Source organism: Nipponia nippon, unplaced genomic scaffold (assembly GCF_047370975.1).
Source record: "Nipponia nippon isolate SJK-2023a ecotype South Korea unplaced genomic scaffold, ASM4737097v1 scaffold_2, whole genome shotgun sequence".
In the NCBI taxonomy this organism is placed as follows: Eukaryota; Metazoa; Chordata; class Aves; order Pelecaniformes; family Threskiornithidae; genus Nipponia; species Nipponia nippon.
In genome coordinates, this window is record NW_028262336.1 from 101315503 (window position 1) to 101339249 (window position 23747).

The following is a 23747-nucleotide window of genomic DNA, read 5'->3' on the forward strand; positions in this document are numbered from 1 at the left end:
CATGAATTCCTACCTCAATGACAAATTCTGTTCAGGTTTTTACATAATGGAAAGTGGGTCAGCAACATAAGTTATATTAATCTAAAAATAAAACAAACAAAAAAAAATGAACAGCATGTTGAATGATCATTTTCAGGTCAGAAGACTGTGAGGTTGACAAATTAAGTATTACACACCAAAAATACAGGAAGAAATCTGTGTATCTAAATAGCAAAAAAAAAGAAATCAAGGACAATAAATTTAAGGCATAACTTATGAACATTCTTCTATTTTACATTTCTGTTAGTTTCTTATGCAGTTTCACAAAAATATCAATTTCTGAAACAAACACTCAGTATTCACAGCCAAATTCACTGTAATTACAGTGACATAGCTGGGATCAAAACCTTAATGAAAATTGAAGAGCTGCTGGTGTAAAAACAGAACACAGTCTAGCAGTACTAATACCCTGGAAGGAATTATTCTCTCACTGCTAATTCAAGAGTCTCCTAGTTACACTCTAAACCTGGATGCAAAACAGGCACCATGCAAATGAAGATCCAGATTTTAAACCTGGTAATTCCAGAAAGAAAAGTGCAAGCATTTTCCTGTGAGTTTATTTCAAGCCATATTTTATCTACTCTTGAATTGATTAGAGAGGCCATGAATTTAGCACTTAAAGAAGTATGGAGAACATATTAGTAACACTTGCATATCATACAAGCTATGGACTTCCACACACATAGCATTAAAGATGAGCATATGACCCTTTGTTCAAAAAAATACTCTGGTCATACAGAACTACAATCCCTAACTAATACTCACTCTGCCTGAGAACGGAAACATATTGTTAGAGTTCGGTAATGAAACAGATGAAGAAAAATACACATTTGACTGCTGCTTCTGCAACTCCTGTGCTTGGCATTAAAAGCATCATTCTCCTTTCTCCTGACAACCTGGAAAAAATCTTTTGGTTTTGGGGAGCATGGGGACAGGGTAACCAGTACCTAGCCATTCTTTTTGATAAGGAGTTTTTTTGCCTGTGCAAGATACTGACATAAGCCTGACAGTATCAACAGAGAACTCTGTTCTGCAATAGACTTTTGAATATACGTTTTGATTTAGAGATAAACTTTCTCATAAGAGCCACTACAACGTTTCACAACAGATGGAGCATCCTCCTTTTCTAATTCTTGATCTTGACTAAAATATGGACTAGCTTGTAACAGGAGGAAGCAAAGTGTTTTCAGAATTACTAAAGTGATAACACACTTAAGACCACAGTATCCACCCATTCTACCAAGAGAAAAATTTTGCTCCAAAAGAATACAGAAATTCTAAAGCAAATATTTTGATTTATCCAGATCCACTGGAAGTCCTGTCTAAATCTAAAAATGACTTATATTATGCTCTATCTATTTTGAAGTAGGAAATTATCAGTTAAAGTTGGGAAGATCATAATCACGTTCATAATTACAATACTTTCAACATGTTTATGTTAACTTTCATATTAATACTTAAATCCACTTTCTTCTGTGGGGAGAGGGGGGATTAAAAAAAAAAAATCACTCTTCATATCAGCTAAGTGGAGGGATAAAATAATAAAAATCTTTGGTCTGAAGGCTTAAAAAAACCCGACAAAACCCACAAAACAAAAATCCCAGAGGACACTCATAGGAAGTAAAAAGCAAGCTCTTAAAATTTAGTGGGTTAATGGAAAGGTGTAAATATTTCAGAGACATTTGCGCATTACTAAGATTTAAGTACTGCACAAATTAAAAAAAACAGATATTGCTGATTTCTCGCTTTGAATAGATTGTCTTAGTAGTATATTCTGCTAAAAAGCACCAATTTTCTCAAAATATTGCTGTAAAAATTTAGAATAATGTAACAGGGAAAACTTGTGCTCTGAAAAAAAAAAATCCTGCCCCCAACAAACTTAGAAAAAAATTTACTGTGAATATCCATGTATTTAAAATAAATTCAAAATGAACAAAGCTAGAAACAGTAGTTTATTCAAACACACTACTCAATTAGCAATTGCATCTTCATACATGCCCTTTTTTATGTCAGTGCGTGAACGGCAGTCTAAAACGAGGTGGGTTAATGAGCCATCAGTACAGTAGTAGACCATTTAAGAACTCTGATTACATTTCGCATTCCCCCACCCACAGCTTAAATATATGGGTTTACATAAATTACTGCTTAGGTTTTTGTTGAAATAAATAAATAAATAAATACATAAATACATAAAAGTAAAAATAATAAAGAAGGGGCAATACCTTACTTTCATATATTTGCATTTGAGTGAGAAGAATAAGCCTTTAAATATCCCAATTAGCATGTTTTAACTATTTTTCCTAAAGAATTTGTATGTCATTTGTTTTTCTTTTCCTATTGCCTTGCAAGACCATTTTATCAACAGACAAGGAAAAATGAGGTGTAAGTATACCAGTCTTAAATCCTTCCTATATACATGTTTCATTAAATGCCTAATCTAATAATAGAAGTTAATGTCTACTTAAATCTAATAGTATACAAATCTCCATTCTAAAATAATGTTAGGGCTGGATCTAGTTTAAACTAACAAAATCCAGAAAATTCAGTTGTTTCAGATTTCAAAACCTAAAACAGCCATGCCTAAGATATCACAGGGTTTCAAACAATGGCTGATTTTACATGTGTTGTAATAACTAGACATGGGTTGCATTTATAGCTACATCTCTCTTTCAGGAAAATTATTTAAGTTGCCTTTGAAAAGCAAGAGAAGTCCTTAAAGAAAGCATAGATGAGCTGACAAAGTAATCTGCAACAGTTCTTTTAGATGAGCAATAAACATGCACTGTCAGCTTTCAAATTATGATTCAGTCAAGGTCTGTAGAGCCTCAAGTGTATACCTATACTACGAATAGTAAAAGTGGCCATGAAAGTTACACGAGAAACACTTCAGTAAAGAAGTCTGTACATTTTTATCTTTTCAGCCTCATTACAATTAGATATTGCAAAACAGTTTACGAAGTCAAGCATACAATTTGCAATAGCCACACCAACAATTTTTTAAGGGGCCAGCACTGCAGCCCTTATTTCAAGCTCAACTTCTAACAAAAGAAATGGTAGTTTTGCTAAAGAAGAACTGCAATAGCAGAGGCTAAGAGTAAGAAAATAAAACATCCCCCCCCCCCCCCCCCCAATCTCTCTTGAAAGTTTCACCTACACTTTGGGTCATGAAACAGCCATGCTGACTACCAAATATAAAACAGTTCCATTAAAAAAAAAAAAGGGCCAAATTTCAGCATTAAAATGTTCTAGAGCCAATCAACACTTAGAAAGTGGATTCTAATGATAACTGACAACTGCAGAACTCCTGAAAGATATTTGAGCTTGTAAATGAGTAAGACTCAATTACTGCATTACTGCAGAACTCTTCTCTTTGGACTTTATAGAATTTATATAGACTTGTCTCAAAGTTTGAAATACTTTAATATCTTTTATTCATTAAAGGAAATAAAGTTTGCATCTAATGAGAGCATGATTCTGCAAATCCTTATTCATGGTAGTGAGTCATTAGGACTACTTGTGTATTTAAAATTTTGCAGGATTAGGCCCTAAATTTAAAATCCCTTTGATTTACAGTTGTGAACCAGAAACCATATTTTTTTGCTGAATAAGAATCTATGAGAAATACTTTGAACTTGTGTCAGACCAAGGAACACTCCATCAAACTTTCACCTTTTAAATATGTCACAAGGGAGCCTTAGATACCTTTGCCTTGCAATATAATCCTGATTTTCATTAACAAGAATGTAATTGCTTTTGTACAGAAAAAAAAAGAAAAACAATGAACAAATTCAAAGAAGTGTTCTGTGAAATCCTTATATTCCTAAGAGAACTAGAAAAGAAAAAAAAAAAGAAACAAAAACCCCTGAAATGCAGTGCATTCAGAGCAGAGTTTCTGGACAGACTGTGAAATATTTATTTATTTGGGAGCATATTAGGCATGTTACCCAAACACTGCTACAGCATTAATAAAAATACTTTTACTGTGATTTTTAATCACAGAAAGAAAGAAAAGATTAAAAATTAAAGAATTACCTACTCACTAATCACAAACTGCAAAGCTTATATAAAAGTTATGTTTCACTTCCTATACTTTCTGTATTCAAAGTTTTGTTTCGCAACTAATAATTTTCCACAGGAGGTCTTAACTACCCTAAAATCATAGTATCATATGAAAACTATATTCAGAACATGTCTGCCTCAAATACTTCTATAACAGGAGGTGTATTACTGGTAAAAGCCAGCAAATCTTCAGTTACACTAGCCACTAGTTACAGCAGTGAGGAAATATGAAATTTACACCTCACTGGATTTTCTTGGTATAAATTAGCAGTTACTGGGATAATCTAAAATTTTGTTTTTTAAAACTTCTCTTATTTTATGGTACAATTACTGCCTTCAAAAAAAACGTGTTCTTGAAGACAGACAGATTTGATTAAGGATAAAAATTGGATTCCAGCTGAAAGCTGGAATTGCTAAAGTCACAACATGTTCATAAAATTTGTTGTACTGTAATATAGTTTGCTGAAGATAAAGTCTTACAGTTTTTACTACTCCATTTAGTATTTAAACAAATTTACTCAATCCAAGAGCAGTTACTACTTTAATTTGAATTGTTTATGTAAATGGTTAGTTAAGATTATTCATATACAAGTAGATAGGTTATGATTACTCTGAATGGATTTCTCAGTTTCAGCCAAATTGGTACTTTTAGTGCAAAGCAGGACTTGCAATATGAGTGTAGCATAGTCCATATTAATTATTCTTAAATGTTCGCTGTTTTACTATATAGCATTTATCTACTGACAAACTGATAAAATAAATAACGTTTCTGACTATTCTGTTACAGGTGGAGGGCTCTGAAGACCATTTTTTCCTGTTTTCTGCTTCTTTGCTTGTCGGGTAGCTAGTTTATTAATACCTTTAATAAAAAATTTTGTACAGTACATTGAAATGCACTCAGCTAGCTCTCTATTCTATTCTTTAACACACCGTCCCAGCAAAAAAATAAAGTTACTTAAAAATAAACACTGTATCATCCATACTTTGGTTTTGGACTAGTAACATTTCAGTTGGTGTAATTCCCAAGACAAGAATATGAGAACAATACTATATAGAGAATTTATATAACTCCAATGATCAAGGCTGTTGCAAACTCAGCTTTTTATACATATTTTTGGCCACTTCATTTCCTTCTGAGCACACCTTGTGCAAATACTACTACTTAGTCTTTTATAATTTTACAGAAGGAGTGTAAAGAAGAATTATTTTAACAAATAAAAAAAAAATCTTGAACAAACCCAGCAGAACTGGCCTATTTTGAATAATATTAATAAGTTATACTACTGTATACATTTTTAAAATAAAGAACATATGTAATAAGAGAAATAGTAATATAATATATACCATGCTTATGCTCCATCAACCTTCCAGAGAGAGTTTTTCAATCACAGGAGTAAGCCGTTCTCCAAAATCAGCTCTCTATTGAAAGGTCGAAACCTGCAATAAAAATGTCATGTATTATAACATATTTCCAACACCCACAGTTTCATGGTTGATCCCCAAACATAGATGTAGGTCATCGGCTTGACCCTCGCATTGTCTATGTTACAGGAAATCCTAATTTTAAAAATACTTATTTTTTTTTTAACCAAACTGACTTGATTAGGAACACCTGTGATATGCCTCTTTATTATCAGAAGCCTCCTGAAACAAATAAGACTAGCATGTTTCTGCTTTCATTCCTCCTGCAGCATTTTAAGATGAAAGTAAGAGGAAGAAGAAAAAAAAAAAAAAAACTGGGGGGGGGGGGGGGCTGTTCTTCCCCCCCCCCCCCCCCCCCAACAAGCAAACAGGTAAGTATAAACTACTTAATGGATGTGTGATTACTACTGTCATAATTCCTAAAATATGCTATTGACTGTTAAGTATTTAACTTCTGGTGTTTTTCTTTAAGGAGTTTAATTTTTTTTCCCTCTTCAAGGCAGTACCATTATTGCCTTTATTGAAAAGTAGCCTATAAATACTAGCTACTTTAAAATATATAATGCAAATACTACAGTCATATAATACATTCTGAGAGATGAAATAAAATTTTAAAACTTTTTTAAAAAAAAAGCTATGAGAGTAATTAGCCATGATCAGGTAAGGACAAAGTATAACTTGATAGAGGTAGTAACTATAGTCAAATATCTACTGGAGGAAAGAATTCATCACACAGCCAAATACTTAAATTTATTTTGACTTTATTTTGACTTTTTCACTGTAGATACCATGACAAGATACATCCTATGCCCAATAAATGAGTAGCAGATGCCTAGATCAGGTCACCTGTTTACAAATATTTCCATAAATTTGTTCTTTATTCTTTAAGTGTATTCCAGAAAATACTAAAGCCCCCCTCACAGCTATGGAACTATAATATGCACCCTGCTTTAACAAGAAAAATATATTTGTCTTTATTTTCATGTATTCCACACATCATCTATTTCACCTTTTTTAAAAAAAAGTTTCTGTTCTTAAACCAGAAACACAAAATTTCTTTTGAAAATCCTCCCCCCCCATGCTTATATTGAGATTTAACATACTTAAAGATAATATTGAAACTGGACTTACATAAAACCATTTAAAATGAAAATACAAGCTTAAGCCCTACTCGATGTGTAATTATCTTTTTTTCAGAGCAAATCTTCAAGTGAATTTTAGTTCATGATAAATAAAATAACTAGTTGCAACTAGAATCAATGTTGAAAAGTTTATTAATAATCTATTTACTGTGGATACACTCATTGCAGTGCCTGAAAACAAACTAAATAGTCACGGGGTGGGGGGGTCCTATTTCTAACAGTGGTTTCCTTTAGACATTAATAACGATCACTGAAAGTCACTGCTGTTTTCCAGTTTTGAGCAATATAACAATATCGTCTTCAGTTTTAGAAGACATCTCGGGAAACTTTTAACAAAATAAAAAAGCTAAATGTACATAATTTACATTTTCTACTGCTGTGTGTATGTGGTAATAAATGTGTGTGTGTGAAGTCACCCTTATACACTAGCAACTGTTCATTACCGAGATATGGAAAAGTGTTTAGAATTATACAAAGTTATAAAACTCAGTATTCTCTGTAAAGAGAACCTTTTTTTTTTTTATAAAACACTAAGATATTACTAGATGCAAATATTAAAGTAAAAAATTGCCAAACTTTAGCTGCACTAGAGCTCAAGTTCTGCTACCCTCCTCTAATATTCATGCAAGCCTGCTGGAGTTCTCACACAACAACATACGAAGCTAAGATCAAAATCAATTGTGGTACGATCAGCTGTCTAGTGAATAGACAGAGCCCAAAGTTTCTTTATTAGAATTGGACTGTTTTAAAAACTTACAATAAAGGGTTAAAAAAAAATTCAGTATGGACATTGTCTTACACCCTATTAAACATAAGCAGAAATTTTTATACCTAGCTCATTCTAACCACTTCTGAAACTGTCCAGTATCCAAAATTAAGATATTTTTCAATAAAGAGATTCCTTTTGAAACCTATCTAGCTTGTTATGTATTAACACATCAGTTACCTAAAAATTCCATGTAACTCCTGCCAATAATGCACAAAACAAAAATAAAATTGCAAAACAACATTTTCACTGAGTAAAAAAAGTTACCGGAAAGCTGTAGCTACACATCTCCACTGTCTGATGTCCCCTTCGTATTTGTGGGGCATAACAATTATTTTTTTTTTCTATCTTTAAAATACATTACTAGTTCTATTAAAAAAATAGATGGCTGTGAGAAGAGTCACAGAGGACTATGTACAAGAGTAATTTTGGCAGCCGGTTCAAACAAAATTTTCCAAGTATTACTGATAGAAAAGATCATAATCTTGGAGATCAGGTTCCAGTGTTAGATGTTAAGTGTTTAGAACTTGTAATAATACATATATGTAAAAAAAAAAAAAATTCTGTTGAGAACACTTACTGGTGTACATACAGTTTTTTAGTTTTAAAAACTTAATCATAAAAATAATTTTCTGTTTGTACACAAAAGCCTACAATTTCATTGCCTATTTCTTTCACGGACAGTCAAAACTAGTCCAAGATGCGCTCTACCTTTGACAGTTTGTAATGAATGTAAATTACTGGAATGACTTGCAATGGGCCTTTGGGTGTGGGTGGATGACTGTATCTACAAAACAGAGTACCTGAAGCATATTCGTAGAATACAGTGATAAGCTTTTCAGTTCTCCCTTATATATTCAGTAGTTAGTTGCTTCCCAATGCAAATAACAAAAAACAGTAAGGTCCTATAAAAGAAATGCTAACTGTTACGTGGCTACTTTTTATGTAAAGAAAGGTCGTGTGCTTGTACATATGTAAAAGTGTTACAGAAAAGCACTGATACACCTGTTATGATGGGTTTTGACATTCAGGATGGATGAGATGTGCACCTTCCCTACAGTGTTCACAGGCAGGGTGTACATAGACAGGTAGTGTGTATGCAGTTCCAGTTGTGCTTCACTACAGAATCTGACTTATTAGTCATAAGGATAATTAAGGAAATAAAGACTACAATTTAGCAGCAAAATTCCTTCCATGACATTACATTTTGGGTGGAATAGTAAGAAGTTCAGAATTCCAGAAGCAGAGCAAAAAAACAAAACAGAAAAAAAACCCATGACACCTTGTTATCGTATATATAGTCTGCCTTTAAAATGCTACTACACTAAGCTTCCTATGTAATACTACCCCAACACATGAAAAAGTCACATAGTTATGTAGTCACACTTTCAAATTACTGTTATTTCTGAAAATTAAAAATCTCAGAGTTACTCCAAGCTTCAGTAGATTTATATGTATAAAATGAAAGGGTGCCTCTTGGAAACTTCCAGTACAACTTAGTGGGCTTAAAAAAAAAAAAACAAAAAAAAAAAAAGAAAAAACCCAACTGCAGCTTATTTGGATGTTTTTTCCTAAGAATCAAGATAAAGGATTAGACTGAAAAGAAACAAATAAAAAAAAAAAAAAATACACACCCTATGCTACGTGGTATACCTAAGCAATATTCTATTAAGCATAGAACTTCAACTTTCATTTATCAATATAAGTATATATATTTAGATCTTTAACTTCATTTGATATTTCCCCTGAATGTAACTTTTCCAGGGCCAAGTAATCCCAGTTAATGTTTGACATTTTAACTAAGGTGAAAAATGCAAGCAGTTCTACAAGGATCTATTTAAGCTACACGATTTTTTTCCCCCAAATATCTTAAAATAAGGAGTACATCAAATATAAGAAAGGAAAACCTACTTAACATACACTATATATTGATATTAGATTGCTTACTGCTTTCATTTTAGCCACACCCACCTTTATGTAATTGTAAAATATGGGAATGGTGCAGCTGAGAAATAAAAAAGCAGAAAAGAACAGTTGTTTTATGTAGTCAGATATGTGCTAAGCACAGATTTCAATTAACATGAAAAATAGGTATAAATTGCATGCTATTGTACATGACTGTTGAATAGTGGGGAAAAAATGCATACGCACCTGTACAATACTGAATTATAGAATTTTATTTTCTAAATTAGCTATGAGTCAGGACAGTTATCTCCTTGAAAGTGAAAGTCAGTGTCTGTGAGTGCACTTCCACTGTTGAATAGTGTAAATCTCTTCAAATCCTGATATTTCGAAGTATACACAGCTACAATGAAACAGCTTTGTGCACATTCCCATACTAACTGTTAAAAATGTTTCTGAAAACACTCTGAAAGTAACGATGTAAATCTAAAGAAATAAGTGCTAAATTTCAATAGGATCTTACTAGTATCGCAATTTCAGAGATTAAACTGAATTTTCTAGCTATCAGGGCATAAAGGTATAAATAGCGGAGACAAACGAAGCAGCTATCCCCAATAAAAAAGGACTGAAAAAGTGTAATTTGTGTACTGGATTAAAAGAATCCAGGGAAACTAAGGATTCAAGGCAGAAAAACCTCCTTCAACTATTGTATTTCTGCATTACACAGAAAATACCTTGAATCACAATCCAGTTGCCATGCTGGAAACGCTAAGTTTTGCATTTCACTTTAAGACTACATGCTCTCAGCCATGTACACAGAAAATCTTTTGTACAGCACTTCTGCACCCCAACTCTTCTCTACGTCCCTCCTACGTTCTTCGGTTAACTCGTTATTTTCGGTGGCGAGGGTGCTAAGCGCAAGGCGGCCGGTTCTGGCTTTGAACGCCGCGGAGGGATGTGCGGGGGGGGGTGGGGGGGGTGGAGGGGGGGGAGAGGAGCGGGGAAAGGCTGTGACCCGGTCCAACCTCCCGGCCCCAGCACCGCGTCCCCGCAGGCAACCAGGGGGGGCAGCAGCCGGTCCAGTCTCTGCTGAACGGGCGCCTTCACGGGGGCCCGATGCTGCCGCCTTCGCTGCGCATCCTGCGCGCCCCGCCAGCTCGACGGCAGCCCCGAGCGCCCGCCGATCACACGGCATCGGGGAAAATATCCATACGCCTTCCTGCCTCCGGAAAAAAAAATAAAAAAACCCCAAACCCACAACACACACACAAAAAAAAAAGGTCGGGCGGCCGAAAGTGAAGAGGGAAGTAGGAAGAGGAATAAAAAGTAACGCTAGAAATTGTAGCTGGGAAGGAGCCCGCTGGCCTGCCAGCGCCTGAGCTCACCGCGCTGCTATGGAGCTCCCTACCCGGTGTTATCCCCGCCCGCGCTCCCACCGAGGCACCGCCGCGGCGAGAAGATGTCTTGCGTGTCTGTGTGTGTGTGTGTGTGTGCGCGCGCGACTCCCAAACGCCAGCGCCCACGCCAAACCCGGCCCCGAGAGGGTTAAACGGCGTCGTGGAGGAAAAGGCACCGTGTCACATATTGTGTGTGTGTGTGTGCGCGGCGGGGGGGGGGGGGGGGGGGGGGGAATCGCTCCGCAGATAGACTTGCGAGCGCGATTTCGGCGCCTATCACAATAAGCCCGACCGCGTTTATACAGCTACGAGAGACCGAGAGCTGCTGGCCACCGAGAAATGACATAGAAACAGCCACCAAAAAATAGCTAAGCCAATGACAAATAGCGACCCGGGTGACAGAGACAGAGAATTTTGTAGGCGGAGAAGAGGAGGTGAATGGCCAGCTCTGATCACAGTATTAGGCTAGGCTATCTATGGGGAGGGTATTTACTCGGTTTTGGGGTGTGTGGGAGGAGAGGAAAAACACCTACAAATAGCTGGCACGATTCAAATGGCCTCGGATTATGTTTCCCCCCCTCTAGTTCAGGAAGGAAACTCGCGTTTTAACGCTAAGGGGGGGGTTGGGGAATAGCCCCGTGCAATACGCGATGAACAGCACTTTGGTCCTTCGTTAATACCCAAAGGGACAGAGATGATAAATGTGATAGCATGTGGCAGCATAACCGTCACCCAGGTTTCTGCTAAAGGCGGCTCCGATATCGTGACACGGGAAATTAAGCGCTTAAGTGGGAGGTGGAGAAAGCGCTTAAACAGAGAAGTTCATCTGCTAACATGGAAAGGAAACAAGCGGAGAAAAAAAAAAAAAAAGCGAAGGTTGTCCTCTTCTGGGGGGGGGGGGGGAGAAGGGAGGGAGAAGAGAAAGAGCGAAGGGGCATTAATCCGGGTTACGAAAACACGGGGAGAGAGGAAGGAGGAGGCGGGGGGGGGCGCGGGGGGCGAGAGAGGGAGATGTGCATGTAAGTGTGGAAGTCATCCTGGCGGCCGCTGGTGCTGCAGAGCCGGGAAGCGGGAGCCGCCGTGTCCCGAGCGCTGCCCCGAAATTTCCACGGCGGAGAGGCGGGGGAGAAGGCGGGAGGGAGGGATCCGCGGGGGGGTGGGGGCGGCAAGGGGGGGGGGGGGCAGATCAGAGGGAAGCCTGTCATGTCATGTCACGGGAGAGCGGGGCGCACACCGGGGCCGCGGCGCGACCCTCCGCGCCGGCTGTCCCGCGCCTCCCGCCCGCCCCGAGCTCCCCCCGCCCGCCTCCGCGCCGCTCTCCCCCCGGGGCGGGCCGCCGGGGGTGGGAAGCGGGGCTCCCGGGATCCCCGCCTGGGCGAGATGCTGCCCGCCGCCGCCGCCCCGGGGAAGCGGGGTTACCTGCCGGAGGAGGCAGCCGCTCCCGCCCGCTCCCACCCTCTGAGGCTGAGGGAAGCGAGTGACAGATCCGCCCAGGAGCCAGCGGCGAGACCTGCCGCCGCCTCGGAGAGCCTCCCGCCCGCTGCCCGCCGGCCTCCTGAGGCGACTTCTCCCGGCGGCGGGCGGCGCCGGGATACAGGTTGCCCCCGTTTTCCGAAGACGGGCTTCCCCCGCCCGCCTTCCCGGTTCCCTCTGCCCCAGCCGCGCCCGGTCCCTCCGGCTCTTACCGCCTATGCCGGTGGCGGCACCCGCTCCGAAGCGCGGCGGCGGCGAGGGGGAGAGGAGGGGAGGCGAGGGGGGAGGGAGGCGACTTTTGGCGGCAGCCGGCGCGGCGGCGGGCGGCCCCGCGAACCGCGGCTCCCCCGCGGCAGCGATGCGATCGGGCATCACTCGAAAATGGCGCCGAAAGAGCAGGGCTCTTCATTCAAATTCGTTAGAGCCAGCCCCGCCGCCCTGGGGCATGCCGGGAAGGGGGGGGGGGGGGAGCGCCGCTCGGGCTGAGGCAGCGCTGCGGACACGGCGCTCGCTGTCAATGCCGCCCCTCCCCCCCCCCGCCCCCCCCGCAGCCAGCGCGCGCTCCACGCCCTCCCCGCTAGCGCGCGCTCCCGCGCTACCAACCCAACCGCCACTAATGGGGAGGGGGAGGAGGAGGAGGAGGAGGGGGGGGGGAGAGAGAGAGGGAAAGGGAGAGAAATGTCACCCGGAGTCCCGGGCCGCGGGGGAGCGGTGGCGCGTTAGAGATGTGTGTGGGAGAGCGAGCGCGGGGGAGCGAGACCTCCGCCGGCCCCGCGGACTTGTCAAGGTAAAGGCGGCGGGGCGGGGGGGGGGGGGGCAGCGCGGTTTGGGGAGGTAGGGAGAGGAAGCCGGAGGGGGGAGGGGGATGTGCGCCAGCGGACCTGAGGAAAATAGGAGAGCGCCTCCACACCCCACACCCCCCCCGCGCCTCCGAGGACCCCCGCGGCTCCCGCAGCGCTCAGGTTGCAGCCCCCCGTCCCCCCCCAGCCGCGCACCCCGCCGAAGCCGGCGGGTTCGAAGCGCTCGGCGCTTGCCCACATCGCGTGGAGGCAGCCCGCGGGCCCGATCCCGCCCTGGCAGCCGCCGCTCCCCCTCCCCCTCCCGCCGCACCGGCTCCGCGGCAGCGGCCCGGCTCCCGCCCGCCGCGGCGGCAGCGGCCCGGCGACTCCCCCCCCCCCCGCCCCCCGCCTCAACCACCACCCCTCCCCGCCCCCGCCCGGGCTTGCGAGCAGCCTGTGGCGGAGCGAAGCGGAGCGGTGCCGTGTGGGCGCATCCTGGGGCAGATTGGGCCCGGAGTGCCGTACGCTGGTCATTTGAAAAAAAATAATCTCTCCGAGGAACTTGACGGAGCGAGGTTCAACTCCGAGAGCGCTCCCGCCTCGGCTGCTCGCAATGCTCGGGGGAAAACGTGAACTTTCATTTTCACGCCGCACCCCCCCCACCCCTCTCCGCCCCAAGTTGTGACTGACCATAAGGTACCTGATGGTCGGGTTAGTGCTCCTATCCCCATTTCACAGATGGGGAAACCGAGATGGAGGTTGCGAGCTGCTGAAAGCCAGGGCAGGCTACAGTGCCGCCCGAAACGCTAGCCTGCACTTGACTTTTGACTGCTGACGGATTCTTTGCTGCGAGCTCTCCTCGGGCTGTGCGGACCCCTGCCTTTGTAGAGAGACCCAACGCATCCCTGCGAGCGGCTCCTCAGGATTTTTGGCTTCAGTGGGTTGTTTTGTTTTGGTTTTTTTTTCATATCAGATACGTTTTTAAAAAGGGAAAGGAAAGTAGTCAAAAGCAGAGGCCTCGGACCTGCAAGCTGTCGTTCCCATGACTTTGGGGAAGATTTTCAAAAGTACATAATGAGAGTTTGGGAGCTCAGTTCCCACTGACTTTCAAAATCTTCCCTTCACGTCTCTGAGCTAGTCCTCTTAAACTCAGTTGGACTACTTGCAGACGAACGTTAGCAGGCTCAGGGCCTAATGCTTCTCATGATTCCACTGCTCCCTTCTAGAGCTGCGCTGACAAAAATATAAGCAGAACAAGTTTTGAAGGGAGAGGTAATTTCTTTCTCTCTCTCTCTTTTTTTTTTTTTTTTTTAACCAACTGACACAGTTGAAAACAGCAAGCTTTTGGGCTCAAAAAGCTTAGACCATCATGGCTACGAAAACTACTGCTACTCAGAAAATATGTAATTCTGGAGCTCCTTAGTGAAAAAGTAGTGCAAGGCAACATGTAAGTAATCACATAGCTAATACTATGCTTTTATGTTGTTATATTTTCCTCAGATTTGAAGTTTGATATTGCTGAAGAAACGGATTCCTAATTTTTTAAACCAGGTTCTCAGTGAAAATTAGCCAGATGAAAAAAACTTCAGTTTGTAAAACCTTTCTGTTAGAAAGGAGGAAATATAAATGATTGGCAGTGTATTTACATTTTTGCTCTTATTTTATTAAAATTACCATGAGTGAAATTTTCAAAAAGTGTGCCTTTCAGCTGAAAAGAATGATAGTAAATGTCTTCTAATTTTTTTTTTCTGAAGGTTATGTGCCTGTGAAAAGAGGACTTTGCAGTAGAAATAGCAATGAAAATAGTAAATAAAAATATAAAATTATTATGTTGCTGATACCACTTCTCTGTACCTAGATTATGTATAGTTTTGCCCTAAAATAATTCTAGTTATTATTTTTCACCCATTTTTCCAACCGTAATAAAAGAATAAGATATAGAAGATGATAGTATGTCATTCTATTTAACAGGACATGGTATTCTCTTATATGAATCACACTATTGTCCTTTCAGATGTTATTCCTAGGGTTTCATTAAGATTTTTAATGAAAGTGAAATTTTTACATCCCCTAATGTTTAATACTTGCTCTCAGATTCCATACTTAATGCACATAGGCCCTGATCCTGTACAGACTGAAATGTGTATTATTATGTGTAAGCACACTGAGTAGTTCTCTTCATTATTATGCTCTTGTATTTTGGACTTAAGAAGCTAATAGTGATATTACGCAATCATTATTCTCAGTATTACTTAGGACTGCACGAAACATAAACTTCATGTAACAGTCTTGATTTACATCTTCCATTCATATCTCTTAAGTTAAATAATGCACAATTATAATGATTTAAGGATCAGAATGGGTAAATATTTAACCGAGTATCAGAACAAGTGAGAAGGGCAATTGCTATAGTCTAAAAATCCATGTAATACGAGGTGGGTATTGCATTCTCTGGCTGTAGCATCTGGGAGAGGATCATCAGTTTGTTTCCTCAGTGGCTAGTGAAGCCAAAAAGTCACAGCAGGAACACAGCTGAGGGCAGAAGGGAGAGAAAGGGATTTTGAGCCTCACAAAAAAGCGGTGTCCATTCCTTAGATCAAATTTCCATTCCAAACAACTTGGGCTCATCAGAATGGTGGAAGTCTTATCTGCTGTGGTAGCAAATACGAGGTTAAGCTGCAGTTTCTATAATGGACTCCTTTCCTTGTACAGTTCTCATGACAGCACTACCTGAACACCTTCTAGTAGTGCCTGTCCTCTGTTATAGATTCTTCTCCTCAGAGAGTGTCATTATATTGTCAGGGAATCTCCTCATACTGTAATAAGTGACATGACCAGCATTTGTCATATTATCTGTTCTCTTGTTGCCAGGGGAAGGAGCATGTGCAGTTGGATGTTTTCAGTTTATTTTATCTCTTTTCTTCCATATACGTGTTATGTATTTATGTTAGTGAGGCAAGGTCAAAGTAATGTGTTTTGTTCTTCAAGCAAAATGCAGTTAGGTTTCTGATGGCCCTTAGCTCCTAGGCACATTCATTCCATAGATTTGCACCAGCCCCGAGAAAGTTCTCTCTCTAGAAATGATAGCTTTTCCCCCTGTGTTGTACAAGTTCTCTTAATGTCAGAAGAGGGAAACTGTTGGCAACTGGATCCAGAGACCTAGTAGGCATTTCTTTACGAATCCTGGATTTAGGCCCTGGAGGGTCTTGAGAGCCTGAATTTGTAATTTAAAATTCTAGAGAAAATTAGTATAGAGTGGAAGAGAGGGACTTACAATAACCCACATTGCTGAGATGACATCCCCCATCTTCCTTTATTTGGAATTTCCTATATGCAGCAGACTGTGCTTGGATATACTGAATTGCCTAGGTCCAGTTGAGAGGTGGCAAAACCGAAGCAAGGTACTTATCTGCCAAAATGGCACAGAAGCTCATAGCTAGTCAGGGATGATTAGAAAGCTGGAGGCTGTCTTCTGACTCAGGCACACATTACAAATTACCTTGCTATGTGTTTCTAAGATTTATTTTACAACCATGAGGATTAGAGGAATTTGTTGTAATGAAAACTGGCATTGTGTCATTACCGTGTAACTTTTTCGCTAGATTCTTTGGCTTGCCTGGGTACTTGCATGGTATTCCGTTACCTTCATTTGGTCCGGTTCCTAGGTAAGTTAGACCGGTTGGAGGACACCAAGATACACCCACATGTAGTAATTATAATAATCTTTTCAATAATTGCACATCTACATATTATTTTGGTATTCTGTGTTTGTATGGCAGATGGACATACAGCCAGTGGGAATTAAATTTTTTTTCTATTTATTTTTCTAATTTGAGCCCTGCCTTGCCCCTGATGCTCGTCTAGCCTCCTAGATCCCTGTTATAGATTCGTCTAAGCCTCCCTGCAGACCTCTTCTGTAAATTTGATATCACTTGAAGTTTAAAGTTTCAGTTTAATAACCTAGTAACTGTAGCTGAACGTCCTCTTTCATGTATGAGTTTTCTACTTCCTTCTGTAGCCATTCAGTCTCTGATTTACCCTGACAAATGTAGGATTTGGAATTCATTACTTTTGCAATTTCAGTCTGCTAGCAATGATAGAGGTTGTAATCTAGAAAGGACTGAAGTGGACAGGATTTACTATTGTACAGTGAAAACAGAGTTCTGAATTTGCCAGTATAGACCTGATCTAGGGATGCTTCTGTAGGCAGTAAGGACTGCAAGAAGTATGTGCTGGCTTAGGACTTGCATCTACTTTATTAGATTTCTTATAAACTTCCAGATGAAAAAAAAACCTAGCATTTTTTTTTTTTTACTGTAGACTACCTCCTGATTTTTCAAGAGCCAACTTTCAATTTAGTTTTTTTTCCAGTTCCTAAAATGCCCAACGTAGCATAAAGACTAATGGTGTAGTTGAAAGGTTGGATTTACTGTATTTCATTCAGATCTTATAATATTGACTCTAACATGGCTGTAGGCCTGACTCATAATAATGAACATATCCCTGAGGATTTAAGAAACCTTCGTTATTAAACTTAGGTTCTGTGGTATAGTTTTGCTAAAATGGCCTAACTGTAACTTCTTAATTTTTTAATATTTTGTGGATTTAATGGTTGTGAAAAGTGCTGGCTTGGTATCTGTGAAAACTGAAGCCCGTTCTTTATTCATGGATTAATTACAGCACAGCAGTTGCCAAGTGATCTTCTCCACAGCACCCATGAACTTCAGCCTTGAACTGAAGAGGACTCATCAAATGGTGAGAAAATAGTGCGGTTGTCGTGACTATTAAGTTATTGAGGGGATGCTCTATTATTTTTTTTCTTCCTAGCATTGATTCTGTTATTTAATAGGTATTGAAGTTAGATTTTTGTAGGGAAATTGCTGGGACCATAACCTAATTTCTCCCCCTCCCCCAGTATTTCAGCTGTTAATTTCTCAAGCTTTGCTATCTTCTTAGCTGTCCTTGACTTTTCAAAAATAATTGTTAGTGATACACTGAATTCATTAGCTAATTTCTTTCTTACTTGCTTTAGCCTTAGTCCTGTGCATGTGCTTAACTCTGTTCACATGAGTAGTTTTATCAGTAGCACCGCTTAGAGGAGTGAAGTTCAGATATGTGGAATTGTTTGAAAGATTGAAGCTTAAACTTTGCAGATATGTATGCCTGCATTTAAATGAAATGCTACTGAAATGAATGCAGGAGTGAGGGATCTGGAAATGCTTTAGCTAGTACTAATTTGTTTGCTTTTATGCTGTTCAATTTATTTCTTTTAAAACAGCTTGATGTAAGTTGTTCATTTGCTTCTCTAGTTTCCCAATTTCTGGGAAATTTTGAAATCTGAGCTTCAAAACATTTATAAAATTTTAGTAATGCCCATAATTCTCCTGAGAAGAACAAATGTTATTTCATTTAACCGTTTTATGAAAAGGTGACTGAATCTACAGAGGAACTAATTCTATCTCTAACTCACTGCCTTAATCAGGTCTTTAATCTCACTCTAGAGCTCTACCTTCATTAAGTAATGATTCTTATATGTATGGATTTATTAAGCATACATCTTAAAAACAGGGAGTTTCCTTTTTTACAGCTACAGATAAAGGATGGAATATTGGTAGCAAGTGGTTGTGTGTTTAAGAATATAGTTTTTGAGTGTTGATATTGGCTTCCTGGTCATTTAGATAGGTGACAGCTTAACATAATGGTGCACAGAATGATCCATATTTCAGGAGACAGATCACAATGATCAGAAGTTCACAGGATGCTGAGAGATGGCCCAGACCTTTTTTGGTGTCTCAAAAGGTGGCTCAATTTCTGTTTTCCTTTAGTAACTGTATTGTAGAGTAAGGAGTAAAAGGGACAGAACACTACTAGCGGCTTATGATTTCCACGTTTTCTCGTATCTCTATGGTTGTTACCGTAGAGATTGGAATATGGGATATTAACCCTCTCCCAGCTATTTACCAAATTGGGTTTGGAAGTGCAAGTGTGTTTAAATAGGCAGGAGAGATGGTGAGCCCTTTATACCAATAAATTAACTACACCCTGTGTTAAGAATTACTTTAGTACTGTTATCAACCACTGAACTAATTTAACTTTTGCCAGGGTTATGTACCATTTTGTGTAATAAAAATAGAATTTAATACTTAAGCCACAAAGGAGCAGTAGTTTTCAGGCAGAGTGCATTAAGATATAACCCAGAGACCATTTATTTTTAATACAGATTCAACAATCTATTTCTTTTTTCTTTCTTACCCACTTTTTCTTTAGTTTTCTTTTTGAGACCCGATTCTTGAATTAACTTTAAGCACTTAATTATTTACATTCTGCTTCATCAAACAATTAATCTTGTACTTGAGTCACAATACTTGCATGAGTATGGCTTTTGAGAGAAGAGTTTGAATCCACGTTAGTCCCTTGCGTCTTGTACTTGGCTTTGCCTATCGGATAACCAATAGGCTGGATCCAGGCTAGTGCCAAAGTGAGTCTGCATGTTAGCAGGGTAAGGAGTTGGGGCTCAGATCTGAATGCATGCTCGATACTACAGACATAGTGAATGATTACAAGATGATTTAAATTTATTTTCAAATTTAAGCACTTCTTTAGTTGTTTAGCTGAGCAGAGTTTAGATATTCCACATGCTTAAAATTAAATGGTTCAGGTTAAGTGGCTTAAAAGTTTTCCTAAAGCATTTTTGGAATCAATGCAATTCTTTTACTTCAATAGAAGAAGAGATAGGCCAATGTCAAACAGTTTTGAAAAGCCCATTCTCATTGCTCTCCTGAGAAGATAATTTTGTTTCTTTTATTCCATCCCCTTTTTGGTTAAGTCACTCTCACTTCCCTGACTCCTCTTATAACCATTGTTTCCTGCTAACCTTTCCTCTAATGTCCAGTTTTCTATTAACTTTTCCACACTGACTATTCTCTGTCTCTCTTCTTTTTACTGGAGTTTTGGAGAGGTCATTATACTTTTTCAGTTTCTTTCCTTCTTTCATCAGTTCCTGGAATCCAACAACAAATAAACCCCTCTGATTTCAACTATGCCTTTTTGGTGAGAAATGCACAGGTAAAAAATTTAGTGCTAGATCAATAGAAAGGGTAAGCAGAGCTCTGTGGATGTCATTTATAAAAAAGGGAACTGGGACTTGCATATTATTAAAAATTATTCCCTAAATTGGGGTATCAGGATCTGGATCCAGGCAGTAGGATCAGGATTTTAAGGTGATTCTTTAAAAATCACTATGCTTATTCCAAAAAAAAAAAAAAAAGAAAATTCAACCAAAAACCTCACAAAAGAAAAGTCCAGGTGTACTGAATAGATTCATTAGACTTAATGTACTGTTCTTTTATTGAGCTATGTACCACTGAACTTCTCTTAAGCCTTAGGAGAGACAGCATGGATTTGGAAGAGAAGCAGGCATCTCCATGAAGGGCAGTCTACTACAGTCTTGGTGAGTTCAAAAAATATATATAAAATTTTATTTCTGTTAAATTTTCATCTTTATGAAGCGACATATATTTAGGGCCCTGATCACCGTGGCAAAGCAAAGCCAGTTTTATTGAAACAGTCTCTACATTCTCTGGATTGATTTATGCTATCACCATGTAAAAATCTGTGTTCTGTTATAGCTGAGTCTGTGGTGTAACTCCTGAATGAAAACAATAAATGACATTAAATTCATTAGTTATTTTCACAGTGATTATGCTACGGTGTTTTCATGCCCAGTTTCTGAACAAAACAAGATATATAGGATTATGTTGTCTCCTAATAACTTTTGAATCCACCGCTTAATTTCAGCTGCATTTGATATAGAGACAGAGGTCACAAAGTCAAGTTTCTACAATTTGAGTGAAACTTAGCAGCTGTGAGTAGAGAAAGGACTCAAATCAGTGCCCCTGGGGTAGAAAAAGCTGCAGCGTGGACTTAGAAATTTTCTGTTGTGTTCAACCTGTTGACTTGCCAGTCTGTGTGCTTGGTTGGTCTGCCAGTCAATGCATGTGTAGCTCAGACCTAGCCACAATGTGAGCTGCCTCTTGTTCTCCTAGAAGTCAGAAGCTGGTGTTTTCTGCAGGAATTTAGGGAAATCTGTTTAGAAGGGAATGGGAAACCAGCCAGGTTAGTGTCAGCCTGGGATTACTGCACAAGTGTGTTGGTGGCACGTACAAGCACACTGATAGGTAACTAGGCTTCATTACTTCTGCTAGTCATGAAAAAAACCTTGTTTTTGCCAGGGCCTTCTAGTCTCCCAAACCACTTGTGAATCATTCCATTTTATGGTAGTTTCTATACCTGGATTAGATGCATGTTTTTCCTGTCCACGTCAGAGAAGGGAACTGTTGAGACAGCTTCAGTATTTCATTTCTTTGACTGTTTGGATGTCAGCTCTGAGCTATTTCTTAGGCTGTCAAAATTGTAAAACTGTGTTTTCAGCTCTCCCCAGAAACTGACTGTAATTTAGGCTGCAGCTATGTGCCCCTGACCCATCCTACAACCTACACTCTTGGAGCAGTGCAGGAAACATGCATTGTATTCCAATTAACTTCCTTTGTGAAGAAAGCTGTGGAGCTAGGCACAGGGACAGAAAACAATATTAGGATCTGGCTGCATCAAGTTACCACATTGCACTGCAGCTTGGGAAGTGCTAAAGCTGTAGCTGCATGATTATGGGCACCACGATTGCCCTGAAAGGTATGGTCTGCCCATGCTTCTCAGTCAATGAGAAATGGGCAGATTGCACTTGCCAGAGGTACTAGTTCACTCACTTTGCAGGCTCAGGTAGGCAGCACTAACTTGGCAGATGTCTGATGTGTTTACATTTTCTGCATAATGTTAGACAGGGGTCAAGATATCTTATAATGCTTTTTAAACAGAACTTAGCACTGTGGCACTGTTCTTTAGAAACAGTTGAATTTCTCAGAATAACAGAAGCCTAAGAGTCATGCATATGAAACATAAAATTTAAAAGCAGTAACGCGAGAAGAAACACTTAGAATTCAATATTGTAAGACAACTGCCTTGAAATTTGTCACAAAGTCTGAAATGCGTATTTTAAATTTTTTTGTTTGTCCTCCTGCCCAGTTGAAAACCATCAACCTGGCAGCAAGGAACAAAAAACTGTGATACTCTTCTCTCCATTTTCTGCTTGTTTTCATGTCTGTTGTTTCATGAAATCAAAGCCAGTAAGAGAACAACTGGTCATAAAAAAAAAAAAAAAAAAAAAAAAGAAAAGACTGCATTCCATTTTTATGGAACTTTTGGTTCTTCTGTTAGATTCTCAAATCCTTTCGTTTGGTCCCAGCTTTTTTTTAGAAAAATATCGTTGTTTCCCTAATGCTATCTGTATTAAAGGAATGAAGAAATGTCTTCTGCATGTTTCTAGGATCTAGTGATTGCTCTTATAACCTTTATCACCAGGGTCACCAGTTAAATATTATTTCATGGAACCTACGGCTAACCTGTTTTTAACTGGCTTATAATGTATAAAAACATTGTAACTTATAATATTTTCCTTTGAAAGATCAACATAGATGTGTTTTTAATAAGAACAGTAAGTTCAAATCATGAATGTTAAGTTTTGTGTGAACAGCAAAGTGGTGGTATAGTCTTGTTTAATGTTATATTCTGTGCTTCCTATATTTTAAATGGTGTTCACTAAGAGCTTGAACTCAGCAAATAATTATAGTTGATTTTCTTAATGATTTTTTCTTTAAAAAAGCCAACCCTTTTTAGTCTGAAAATGACTAATACTAAACTACTTTTTATCACGTATTTTCAAAGACCTTGGTCTTGGATGCTGCTATATGTGGTCAGATACTTTCACGTTCATAAAGACCTCAATAAATTCACAGGCCTATACTGTGTCCCCAGAATGGGTGTTGAGACAGATTTTAAGAAGGCTTAAGCACTAAAAAGCGACTTGTGTCATAGACCAAAAAAACTAGGATAATTAATTTTTAGAAAATAATAATTAAAAATTTATGTTTCAAATACATATCAGTAAAAGCTCCCATAATGTGCTGTCACTACATGTAAAATCCGTAAGTAATTTTAAGCCAACATTCTTTAAAGAAGGAGCTAAAAATTCCTATAAGTGATATGCAACTTAAAGATGTATGGAACTCCTTTATTATGTGCTAAATGCTGTAATAAAACAGACTATCAGTAGGTTTTGCTGCATGTTACTAATTTTATTTTTTTATCCCGATATTTTTGCAGGTGTGTGGAGGAACAGGTCCTGTTCTCGCTGTTGTTACTCCCACATAGGCGGACTCTGTAATTGATTATGTGTGGGTAGGGCCCTATTGAAATTAAGGAGATTCTGCAATAGTGCAGGGTTCTTTTTGTGAAAGTTCAGTTGCAAGATCAGGACCCTACTGTGACTCCTTACTGTGAATTCTGTCAGTGTATCATTGGTTGTGCTGGAACCTGCCTTTTGGGATAATGTAAGTTCTGCTTTTCCCCCAAATGTACTTTAGACATGAAATAATCATAAAACATTTCTAATTAGAAAATTAATATCATTTACATGCATTCTTTTAATTATGTTTTTTTGGCAGTACCAAATAATATATTCCTCAAAACTTCTTAATGGCACTGAGGCTTTGTGGATAGTTGGTCACATGATGAGAAAATTCAGCTGTAAGTACATTGAAATGATTGATTTTTTCTATAGTTAGTCTTTACTGATGTTGACAAACTAATAATGATAAAAAGGTGAATCAAGAGGTTTGGCTTATGTCAATTGACTTCAGTTCTTCTTAGAAAATAT

General features: G+C 39.6%; 1 protein-coding gene and 1 long non-coding RNA gene across 9 annotated transcripts in view; one reads left to right on the forward strand and one right to left on the reverse strand.

Moving 5' to 3' along the window:
• Positions 1 to 23747, reverse strand: part of LOC148055894 (uncharacterized) — a 79965-nt gene that overhangs the window by 16016 nt on the left and 40202 nt on the right. For 4 of the 5 annotated variants that reach the window (XR_015704481.1, XR_015704483.1, XR_015704484.1 and 1 more), the window contains one exon: positions 5443 to 5535. This is a non-coding gene — a long non-coding RNA (uncharacterized LOC148055894). Of the gene's footprint in view, positions 1 to 5442; positions 5536 to 14749; positions 15512 to 23747 lie in introns of those variants that run through there. The other variant, XR_015704482.1, reaches the window with a different exon arrangement.
• LOC104010889 (uncharacterized) overlaps positions 12854 to 23747 on the forward strand; it is a 106395-nt gene continuing 95501 nt past the window's right edge. For all 4 annotated transcript variants that reach the window (XR_015704468.1, XR_015704467.1, XR_015704470.1 and 1 more), the window contains exons 1-6: positions 12854 to 12987; positions 14307 to 14426; positions 17660 to 17734; positions 20359 to 20429; positions 23195 to 23421; positions 23536 to 23617. The gene's annotated coding sequence lies outside the window, so the exon portion shown is untranslated. The remainder of the gene's footprint in view (positions 12988 to 14306; positions 14427 to 17659; positions 17735 to 20358; positions 20430 to 23194; positions 23422 to 23535; positions 23618 to 23747) is intronic.